Source organism: Callithrix jacchus, chromosome 21, assembly GCF_049354715.1.
Source record: "Callithrix jacchus isolate 240 chromosome 21, calJac240_pri, whole genome shotgun sequence".
Lineage (NCBI taxonomy): Eukaryota > Metazoa > Chordata > Mammalia > Primates > Cebidae > Callithrix > Callithrix jacchus.
In genome coordinates, this window is record NC_133522.1 from 7098488 (window position 1) to 7106321 (window position 7834).

The window sequence follows — 7834 nt, forward strand, 5'->3', positions numbered from 1 at the left end:
AAAACCCAGAACATGAGGATCCTAAGCTCCTCTGTGGGTCAAATCCAGGGCTTGGGCCCTTTGGCTAACACACAGTTGTCTCTGGTTGCATCACATTCAGAGTAAGGTAACCAGCAAGGGGCTGGAGGGAACGGCCAGCCAACTGCAGACATGGACAGACGTAAGTGGAAGGAGGACTGGAAATGTACACGTACTGTCCAGCTGTAGGTAAGAGGATGCAGCTAAGGCAGGCTGAAGGTCAGGAGAGAGGCTGGGTATTGCAGCAATGCAGGAGTGTGGCCCAGGGTCCTCTCCTGAGCAGCTGGCCAGGGTGGCAGCTGTTAGTTCCCAGATGGAGCTCGGGACCCAGGCCCAGGTAGAGGGCTCACACATCATGGGTTCTCTTGGTGAGCTGGGGCTCCTCATCCAATAGCTTGGACTTGAGGTGCTCCTTGTAAGCCACGATTTCTCCAAGCCACTTGGTAATGGTCTGCTTCTTACAGACCCAAATTTCCTGCACAGACTGCTGAATGAGTCTGAAGCCATGGCTGACCAGCATCATACCACTCTCAAACTCATTGATGGCATCTGCCAGGGCACTGATGGTCTTAATATCCAGATGATTGGTGGGCTCATCCAGGAAAAGCATGTGGGGTCCTGCCAGGCCAGCCAGGCCAGACACACTCGGCACTTCTGCTCCTCTGACAAGTTCTGGACTGGGCTCGCCTCTTGTTCCCCAATGAGATCATATTGCCCAGTGGTCTTCCTCATTCTTCCTTCTCCTTGATATCTGGATAGCACTTCATGTGCTCCAAAGGTGAGAGATCTAAGTCCAGCTGCTCTTGTGGATGCTGATGGTAACGCCCTATCTTGACATGCAAGTGTTTACAGATCCTGCCATCTGTGGGTAGTAGTTCTCCAGTTAGCAGCTTCAGTAGAGTTGAATTTCCTGCTCCATTGGGCCATACCAGAGCCATTCGCATGTCAAGGTCAATTCCAAATTCTAGATTATTGTAGACGCAAGGCCCATCTTTTTTATACTTAAAGCTCACATTTTGCACCATGTTGAAGGGTAAAGGGATCTTGCCACTTAGTGGGAAATAAAATGACACTGTCTTGTGGCTCACAACCCTCTCTGCCAGTCCCAATGCCATCATTTCCTGTAGCATCTTCTCCTTGCTCTGGGCCTGCCTGGGGCAGCTTGTCACTGCCAGGACAAAACCTCGCAATGTAGTTCTTCGTGTGTCCAGTCGGGTCTTGCTCCCAGTGAAACCTTCATCTGGTTCTCCTCCAGCTCTAGCCACCTCTTCACAAATTGATCATAATTACCAATTTAATACTTCAAATTCTGTGCATGTGAATTATGTTTGGACAGACACCATTCAGAAAATCCTGTGAATGGGAGACGAGGAGCAAGAAGCACTTAAAAGCTTTTAGAAGCAAGCTATCGAGGAGCAGTGTAAGGGCCAAATAAAGAGGGCCCTGGCAAGAACAAGTCTCATCCTCCAGCCCCCACTGAAACGTTTTAGCTTCTTGTGCTGCATGGCAGGTGTGAAACCCAGCTTGTGCAAGACCCGTAAGGCCCTCATCTCTGTCTCATCGGCATCCAGCTCCTCCAGATGTTGTAGAGTTCCATGAGCTTCTCACACTGCATCCTCACGAACCAGCCACTCTGCCTCCCTCTCCAGCATGGCCCGCTCTGGGTCAGCGTCCATCACACACTGCAAGGGTGTCTTGTCACTAGGAGGCATCTCTCGACTCAGATGGCAAATGTCCACATGCTCAGGGATAGACACTTCACGCTTCCCAATAGCAGAGAGCAGCATGGACTTTCCAATTCCATTTAAGCCAATGAGGCCATAACGACGGCCTCAGTTTAATTCTAGTTTGGTAGTTTGGTGTTACTGAGCAGCCCTTGACCGTGAAAGGCGAATGAGAGGCTGATAATGTGAGCATCAGTACTGTTGGGGTGAGAGGCCAGGACGCCAGTGACAGCTCAAGCAGCAGCTTTTTTCATCTCAAAGTCCTTGGTAAGCAAATCCACTTCTGTGGTCTCTCTGCCATGAGCCTCATTTTCTCCTCTGCCACCTGTGGTTCTGTGACAAGATCTCCATTTTCTTCACGTCCTTTTCTGGGCCGCTGTCCAGCTTTGGCAGACTTCTTTTTGGCTACCTCTTCCTGGCCAGGTCGGAGGGCATGATCATGACCCACAGGGGTAGGTTATCATTCTTTCAGGGAGCTGGGCCTCATCACTCAGCCTATGAGTCCCTGATTTTTTATTCTTTTAGGTATGTATACCCAGAAATGGAATATATAAGTATATATATTTTAGGTCTATATACCCGGAAGTGGAATTCTTGTATCATATTTTAATTAATTCTATGTTTAATTCTGTGTTTAATGTTTTGAGGAACTGCTATACTGTTCACATTTCTTCTTGTGTCCACTGTACTCCAAAATGTGTTCTCCTTAGGTCTAGTATAAATATTTAAATATAAACAATGAGGGCAAGTGTATTCATTATTTATGGCTATGAATCAAATTACCCTCAATATGTGGCAGCTTAAAACAATAAACATTTATTATCTCAGTTTCTGTGGGTCAAGTCAGGTTTCAGCTTAGCTGGATGCCACTGAGTCAGGGTATCTTGCCGTCAAGGGGTTCGCAGAGACAGTGGTCAACCCAATGCTCAAACGGGGAAGAATCCACTTCCAAGCTCTCTCATATGTCTAGTTGGGAAGGCTCAGAAGATACACTTCCAAGTTCCCTTAGCTAGCCATCGGCATGCATCAGGTTCTCACTGCATGTTGATCAGAGGTATCAGTTCCTTGACACATGCGTCTCTCCATAGGCAGATCAGAGGTATCAGTTCCTTGACACATGCGTCTCTCCATAGGCAGATCAGAGGTATCAGTTCCTTGACACATGCGTCCCTCCATAGGCAGATCAGAGGTATCAGTTCCTTGACACATGCGTCTCTCACAACATGGCAGATAAGTTCTTTTCTTCAGAGTGAAGACTTCTCAAGAGAAAGAGAACAAGAGAAAGCTTGAGCAAGGAAGTCTCTTTATAACCAATCTTGGAATGGCATCACACTACTTTTGCTGTATGATGCTCACTAGAAGTGAATCATCAGAGTCAGCAAACATGCGGGGAGGGTATTATTCAAGGCTGTGAACACCAAAAGGCAGAGATCACTGGGGACTATTTTAGAGGCTGCCTACCACAGCAAGAAGTGTGTTTTGCTTTTGTTTTCATTGCTATCATATAGAACAATTAAGATCTAGAAAAACTGTTTAATGGTGAATGACTATTAGTAGGAACGTAACATCTGAGCTTTCACGTTTTTATATGGCATTTGAAATCAGAGACAACTAAGCAGAGTATACCCTAACATGTGATGCTTTTAAAAACTGAAATATATCTTTATTTCTTTTATTATGTTACATTAAAGATTAGAGTCCAATTTGGCATCTCTCCCAAAAGACATGAAGAAACAATACCATGTACTGACTCCCTTTGTACATTTCCTGGTATTCTGGTGCAAACTTTGTCATTGTATGACATATGGGAATAAATAATATGGTTGAAGATAATGCAGTCTACTTTAAGAATTTTACATCCATTACTAAAAGGCTTTTATGCTCCAAGTTAAGGAAAGCAAAGAATATTACCCTAAATTTATGCATGCTTTCATTCTGGATTCTTTTTTTCAAACATTATATTGATCTTTAGAGGAGACTTTTCCATCAATAATAATAAGGAAAAATTATATCCTTATTATCTAGGCAGGCTGCTATATTGGTTACCAAAGGTATATCTATATATGCCCTTAACCCCTTAACTTTTTAAAATAATGTTATTTGGTGTTATTTTCTAAACTAACTACTTCTTATACTCAGAATTTTATAATTGGTGATAATTTATTAGGCTTCCTGTAAGTCATTAGGTAGGTTATACCACATGTTCCCTATAATACGGAAGATGTATTATTATATTTATTCAAGAGACATGGAGCAGTTTTAAGGAGAAAGCTGAAATGTTTAGCAGCAGTGCGTTGGACAATCCCAGAGAAAATGTTGTACAATATGCTGTTCAAATCTTTTCAACAAAAAAGAATATAACTCTTAGCCAGACAAGATCATAAGCTATGATACATATGCTGTACTATGGATACAGAATGGTAAGTTTCACCTATTAGCCAATTCAGATCAAGTGAAAGTGACAATTTTAAGGAATGTACCCCAATTACTAAGCCACTCCCAGGTTTTGGCACACATACGTAATTTTCAGTTAGTTAGGACTGACGTGTGAGAGAAGAGAGCAGGAGCAAAATGTTTATTTCTCTTGCTGTTTGTTGCATGATGATGATCACAATAAAATGGTATCATATATTTATCTTCTATTTTCATAGTCCCTGACATACTTAATGATGAAAAATATTTTTGGGCCGGGCGCAGTGGCTCACGTCTGTAATCCCAGCACTTTGGGAGGCCGAGGCGGGTGGATCACGAGGTCAACATGGTGAAACCCCGTCTCTACTAAAAATACAAAAATTAGCTGGGCATGGTGGCGCGTGCCTGTAATTTCAGCTACTCGGGAGGCTGAGGCAGGAGAATTGCCTGAACCCAGGAGGCGGAGGTTGCAGTGAGCCGAGATCATGCCATTGCACTCCAGCCTGGGTAACAACAGTGAAACTCCATCTCAAAAAATATATATTTTTGAATTTTTATCCCAATATTGAATATTCCTAAATATTTATTGTACTTTGTTTATAATGAAGTAAACTCTAAAATAACCTCTAACTCTAAAAGTTTACTATAATATGATAGAAACTTGCAATATTAGTTTCAGTAAATAAGAACATTTCTTTCATTTTTAACAATAAAATATTATTGCCTTTATTTAATAACTTCTCAAATTCTGACTTTACTACTTATTTTTTAAAAATAATTCCAAAGACACATATATTTTTAGCTTCTTTGATATTCCCAACTCAATAAGACTTTAAAAATATATTGGCACATGCTTGTAGTCCCAGCTATTTGGGAGGCTGAGGTCCTGGGAGCACGTGAACTCAGGAGGTAGAGGCTGCAGTGAGCCGGGATTGTGTGTGCTATGCCCCAGCCTGGGCAAGAGAGCAAGAATCTGTCTCAACAATAAGCAAATGAACAAATAAAATATTTGATCTCTGAAATCATAAACCATTCTAAAAATTAGAATTCCAGGATTAGTTATAATCCAAAATTATGCTGTTAGTAAAATTTCTTTAGAACTCCCCAACTTTGCTGTAAGAACACATAGATACACTTAAAAAGTCTAATTCAATTTGTTCTGTTCATAACAAGTAAGATGTGCCTCTGCTTTCTCAGAGGGCTGATAGTCAACATTTCATCAAAATGCCATAATCTATTTGGTTTAAATTTGGGGGCATTGATTTAAAAGCTGACTCACTCACTTACAAATACTTAAAAATTAAAGCCTTAAAATAAGAACATAATTCATTAAGAAATAATATTGTGAAAGAAATGGAAAAGAGACATGACCAAAAAAAACCAGGTCATTTATTGTTGCTTAAAACTTACAATGATAAGCAGCAAATAGACTGTCATACTTCCGAGGTCAAGAACTAAGAATCTCAAGTAAGGGTTTTTCAGACTCAACAAAGCTTAGTGCAATTTCTAATTGTATAATAAATATAATAAAAATGTACTTGGCTGCTATTGATTAACTTACTAAAGAATAAGATTCCCATTAAGAATTTTTTTTAATGTCTCACATCTTTTCCTTGCATACATGGTAGTGACACTATTTTCATATTGCAGTTGTAAATTAGCTTTAAAACACAGTGAGCTACAGCAGCCTATCCTTGGTCATACTGTGAATAGCCAAGTTCTCTGGAATTGGTTAAGTAGTCCCTTGACTGATTCTTAAGTGCCTTCATGACTAATTTTCCACACGAGACTTTCTTATTACCAATAGTTGGGGGAAAAAATGAGAAATGCCAATTAAGGTACTATTTCTATTGATTAAAAGAACCAACAATTAAAGTATCATTTATTTGTTAGAAAATAATATTTAATTTTATATTATTTTACAGCAAAAACTTCAAAGTGCATTGTGATGATAAACTGGGAAGAGGCATTTGACAGAGGTTCTGAAGGCTCTTACATAAAGTTTCTAGGCCTCAAGGTATCTGTGAACTTTCTGAAACTGTAAGATATTTTATGTTGATGAACATGTTTCTAATAACATTCAAAGAGAGAAAAGAGAAAGACAGAAGTGAAGGGTGAACGACTCCAAGGTTAGAACCTGAGCAACAAAAACAACAGAACCGTCGACTAGGAAGGGATGATTTTAGGTGGCGCAGTTTTGGAAGGGTGTGGTCAGCTGTTCAGTTGTATGTGGGTTAACTTTAGGATGTGCATCAGATAAATGAACACCACATGAACTAACTTCACAGAGAGGCACAGGATGGTAAGAAAAGTAAAACTGCAGAAAAAAAAATGTAGTGTTCACGTAAGTGAGAATGCTGTAAGGATGTTCACGTAAGTGATAATGCTGTAAGGATGTTCACGTAAGTGAGAATGCTGTAAGGATGTTCACGTAAGTGAGAATGCTGTAAGGACATGTTACACAAATGGAAGAACACCTCTTTCCTGAGTTTGTTTGTTTTTTTTTTTTTAATTTTTATTGGATTTTAGGTTTGGGGGTACATGCGCAGAGCATGCAAGACAGTTGCGTAGGTACACACATGGCAGTGTGTTTTGCTTTTCTTCTCCCCTTCACCCACATTTGGCGTTTCTCCCCAGGCTATCCCTCCCCACCTCCCCCTCCCACTGGCCCTCCCCTTTTCCCCCCAATAGACCCCAGTGTTTAGTACTCCCCTTTCTGTGTCCATGTGTTCTCATTTTTCATCACCCACCTATGAGTGAGAATATGCAGTGTTTCATTTTGTTCTTGTGTCAGTTTGCTGAGGATGATGTTCTCCAGATTCATCCATGTCCCTACAAATGACACAAACTCATCATTTCTGATTGCTGCATAATATTCCATGGTGTATATGTGCCACATTTTTCCAATCCAGTCTATTATCAATGGGCATTTGGGTTGATTCCAGGTCTTTGCTATTGTAAACAGTGCTGCAATGAACATTCGTGTACATGTGTCCTTATAGTAGAACGATTTACAGACTTTTGGATATATACCCAGTAATGGGATTGCTGAGTCAAATGGAATTTCTATTTCTAAGGCCTTGAGGAATCGCCACACTGTCTTCCACAATGGTTGAACTAATTTACACTCCCACCAACAGTGAAAAAGTGTTCCTTTTTCTCCACATCCTCTCCAGCATCTGTTGTCTCCAGATTTTTTAATGATCGCCATTCTAACTGGCGTGAGATGGTATCTCAATGTGGTTTTGATTTGCATCTCTCTGATGACCAGTGACGATGAGCATTTTTTCATATGATTGTTGGCCTCATATATGTCTTCTTTCGTAAAGTATCTGTTCATATCCTTTGCCCACTTTTGAATGGGCTTGTTTGTTTTTTTCCTGTAAATCTGTTTGAGTTCTTTGTAAATTCTGGATATCAGCCCTTTGTCAGATGGGTAGACTGCGAAAATTTTTTCCCATTCTGTTGGTTGCTGATCCACTCTGAGTTTTATGTAATGTTAATCTAATTTCCCTCCTAAGTACATTTAAAGACCAGGAAATCAGTTTTGCCTTTGAAAGAGAAACCACTCTCTTTCTATATGTGTTTTCTGTTATACCAATGATACACAGCTATTAAATATGGTTATAAATATTTAACCTATTAACGATTGTGTTACACTTTAGAAATAGCTTTATGAG

General features: G+C 40.5%; 1 pseudogene; it reads right to left on the reverse strand.

Moving 5' to 3' along the window:
• Window positions 1-364: 364 nt before the first annotated feature.
• LOC100400730 (ATP-binding cassette sub-family F member 2 pseudogene) lies at window positions 365-2177 on the reverse strand (annotated as a pseudogene).
• Between the last annotated feature and the right edge of the window lie 5657 nt (window positions 2178-7834).